The sequence below is a fragment of the Oryx dammah genome, unplaced genomic scaffold (assembly GCF_014754425.2).
Source record: "Oryx dammah isolate SB20612 unplaced genomic scaffold, SCBI_Odam_1.1 HiC_scaffold_2, whole genome shotgun sequence".
NCBI lineage: Eukaryota > Metazoa > Chordata > Mammalia > Artiodactyla > Bovidae > Oryx > Oryx dammah.
Window position 1 is genome coordinate 183,176,000 of NW_024070186.1, and position 4,275 is coordinate 183,180,274.

The 4,275-nt window shown below is 41.8% G+C and overlaps 1 non-coding gene across 1 annotated transcript; it reads right to left on the bottom strand.

Annotated features, from left to right (window-relative positions):
- Positions 1–73, bottom strand: TRNAG-CCC. Its single transcript has one exon. It is a non-coding gene; the product is annotated as a tRNA-Gly (tRNA).
- Positions 74–4,275: the final 4,202 nt, after the last annotated feature.

The following is a 4,275-nucleotide window of genomic DNA, read 5'->3' on the forward strand; positions in this document are numbered from 1 at the left end:
TTCCCTGACCAGGGATCGAACCCAGGCCCTCTGCCTTGGGAGTGCAGAGTCTTAGCCACTGGACCACCAGGGACGTGCCCACTTTTCCTTTTCTCTCTCTCTTTTAAAAAATTCTCTCTGTCTTGGGCCGCTTTTAAAAATTAATTGCATTTATTTATTTAGGGCTGTTCTGGGTCTTTGTTGCTTTGCACAGACTTTCTCCGGTTGCAGCAAATGGGTGAAGGGCCTACTCTTCACTGTAGTGCATGGCCTTCTCGCTGCAGTGGCTTCTCTTGTTGTGGAGCAGAGGCTCTAGGCACATGGGCTTCAGCAGTTGCACCACATGGGCCCAGAAGTTGCGGCTTGAGGGCTCTAGAGCATGGACGGGCTCAGCAGTCATGGTGCACAGGCTTAGTTACTCTGCAGCATGTGGAATCTTCCCAGACCAGGGATCGAACCTGTGTCCCCTACTTTGGCAGGCAGATTCTTATCCACTGTGCCACCAGGGCAATCCCCCTCTTCTCTTGATGATTAATGTCAATGACACATTTTTGCAGGTTGCATAATTGGATCTTTGTTCTTTAGAACGGATTTCTTTTGGGGAAAAATTCATCCCATATTTGCAAGACCATTCACCATTTTTTATGACCTATTTAGAAAACCACACTTTCTAACTTAGACTTTAACATTGATGAGGCATAGCAGGGTTAGCAGTGTTTGTAAAACACCTCAAAACCAAGCACAAACCCAGGAAACACACCAAAGATTAAGAGATAATGCTGATGCTGAGTAATGCTAAAATGAGTGTACATAATCACTAGTTCCATCTGTTGGTTCAGGTGGAGTTGGCACGTGCTTTTTCTTGGTTACAGCTTGGCTTTTCCTATAAAGGTTTATGAGTGGAATAAGTAGAGAAAATTATGTGCTTTGACTTGAAATTAAAATTATGTTATAATATTGCAGCACGTATTCAGAGGCAAATGCTCAAAATGTTCACGATTCATTTCCACAGACTGTTGAGAATGGTGACCCCTGGACTAACAAGTATTGAGTTATCGACACTTTCTCTCACTGGTCCCCTCCTTTCATAAATGAGTTCAGCCTTAAATCTATCACATAACCTAAAAGTAGCTGCATATGTTGGTAAATGAGCTTCATATTCATGTTTCCAGCACTGTGTGCCCTTGACAACATCTTCCTTTTCTTTAAAATCCACTTAGGATGCTCAAAGATCAGGTATAATCCTGACATCCTGAAACTCTACTTTTTCACTCATGCTGCAATCCAATGACATCACTAACACCAACCTGGGAAACAGTACAAATTATCACATTTTATCTATATTTGTAAATGTCTTCATCAACATTGAATGTGTAAATGTTTTCTTACAACACTCTGAAGCTGAGTGACATGATAAAATGCTTTCTTCTGGCAGAAAATCCAATCTTACTATCTTACTTCTCAGAATCTCATGTCTTATACATAAGTCTATAAGCTATTTTGAGTTTATTTTTGTGTCTGGTGTGAGGGTATGTTTACAGTTTCCTAATTTCATTAATTTACATGTGGCTGTGGGTGTCCAGCTTTACCAACACCACTTGCTAAAGAGACTGTCTTTTTCCCATTGTATGTTCTTGCCTCATCTGTTGAAGATTAATTGATCACAGATACATGGGTTTATTTCTGGGCTCTCTATTCTGTTCCATTGATCCATATGTCTGTTTTTGTGCCAATACCAAATGCTGTTTTGATCACTGTAGGTTTGTAGTATTGTCTGAAGTCTGGGAGGGTTATGCCTGCAGGTTTGTTCTTTTCCTCAGGACTGCCTTGGCAATTCTGAATCTTTTACGGTTCCATATAAATTTTAGGATTATTTGTTCTAGTTCTGTGAAAAATGTCATGGGTGATTTGATACAGGCTGCCTTAAATCTGTAGACTGCTTTGGGTAGCACGGCCATTTTAATAATGTTAATTCTTCTAATCCAAAAGCATGGCATGTCTTTCCATTTCTTTGACTCATCTTCAATTTCCTTTATCCATGTTTTTAAAAATTAATTAATTAAATAATTTATGGCTGCGCTGGGTCTTCATTGCTGCTTGCAGGCTTTCTCCTGTTGCAGAGAGTAGGGGCTACTCTCTAGTTCGCTGTGCGGGCTTCTCCTTGCAGTGGCTTCTCTTGTTGTGGAGTGCAGGCTCTAGGTCCATGGGCTTCAGTAGTTGCACCTCCTGGATTCTAGAGTACCAGCTCAGTAGTTATGGCACCCGGGCTTAGCTGTCCCACATCATGTGGGATCTTTCTGGATTAGGGATTGAACCTGTGTCCCCTGCATTGGCAGGTGGAGTCTTTACCACTGAGCTGCCAGGGAAGCCCCGCAATGTTTTATAGTTCTCAGCCTTTCTCCTTCTTGGTCGGGTTTATTCTTGAGTATTTTATATTTTTTGGATGCATTTTTAAAAAATATTTATTTTTGGCTCTGCTAAGTCTTCATTGCTACAAGCAGGCTTTCTCTAGTTGCAGAGAGTGAGGATTACTCTCTACTTGCGGTTCACGGGCTTCTTGTTTTGTTGGCTTCTCTTGTTGTGGAGCACAGGCTCTAGGTGTTCAGGCTTCAGTAGTCATGGTGCCTGGGCTTAGTTGCCCTGTGGCATGTGGGATCTTCCCAGACCAGGGATTGAACTGGTGTCCCCTGCATTGCAAGGTGGATTCTTAACCACTGGACCACCAGGGAACCCCTTGGATGCATTTTAAAAGGGACTGTTTTTTACTTTCCCTTTCTGATATTTCATTTTTTTAATTTAAAATTTACTTATTTATTGGTTGTAGTGCACAGCTTCTGGGGTCTTAGTTTCCTTACCAAGGATCAAAGCTGGGTACCTTGCAATGGAAGCACAGAGTTCTAACCACTGAACAATAAGGGAATTCCCAAGATATGTCATTGTTAGTGTACAGGAATGCAACAGATTACTGTATGGTAATCTTGTATCCTGCTACCTTGCTGAATTCACTTATCAGTTCTAGTAGGTTTTCTATGGTATCGTTATTCCTTAGAGATTTATACATTGGAGAAAAAACTATAAAGGCAAGGAAGAAGATGGTTTCATAGCACTCACAGTGGTCATTATAATTCCAGAGGAGGGACCAGCCTGGGATTGGACTTCTGGGAATACTGTCAATATTTTACTTCTTGACTCAGGTGATATATATTTTTTTAATGTACATTTATACAATAAAAAGAAAAAATACTTAGGGAATGAATTAATGGGGCCCAACAATGGCACCCCACTCCAGTACTCTTGCCTGGAAAATCCCATGGATGGAGGAGCCTGGTAGGCTGCAGTCCATAGGGTCACTAAGAGTCGGGCGGGACTGAGCGACTTCACTTTCACTTTTCACTTTTCACTTTCATGCATTGGAGAAGGAAATGGCAACCCACTCCAGTGTTCCTGCCTGGAGAATCCCAGAGACAGAGGAGCCTAGTGGGGCTGCGGTCTATGGGGTCGCATAGAGTCAGACACAACTGAAGTGATTAGCAGCAGCAGCAGCAACACAGTTAGTGGAAACAGATCTAGACCAAGAATTTTAGAACACTGGAGCCAGGAAAACTCTTCATAGGTTTTCTAACAATCATGAACCAGAATGGAACTGGATTTCTCAAGGCTGACAATAGAAGCCAGAAGCCAGAGTTCTGTGTTCAAAATACTAAGAACAAATCATTTCCAATCTTGAATTCTCTATCCATGCTATTGAGTATGAAAGTAGAATAGAGACATTTTTAGACATACAAAGTCTCAAAACTGTATCCTTCTATATCAAGGTACTAGAGAACATACCCACCAAAATAACAGATAAAGCAAGAAAGAGGGAGATATGGAATCCAGGACACTAGAAATCCAAAACAAGAGAGACGTGAAGAACCAACCACTCCAGATTGAAACCGGTCAGAAGGCTACAGAGAGGTATCTTAGAAAACAAAACCAGAGACGTCCCTGGTGGTCTAGTGGCTAGGACTCTGTGCTCCCAATTCAGGAGCCCCAGGTTTGATCACTGGGTACGGAACTGGATCCCACATGCTGCAACTAAGAGTTTAGGTGCTGCAGCTAAAGATCCCGCATGCCGCAACTAAGACCCAGTGTGAAATAATAAATAAATATTTCTAACAGAAAAGAAAAAAAATAGAAAAGCTAATGGGTTTGAATGTAATGAGATATTTACACCTCAAGGTAGAGTTAAAGCAGGAGACATAAGAGACATGGGTTTGATCCCTGGGCGGGGAAGATCCTCTAGAGGAGGACATG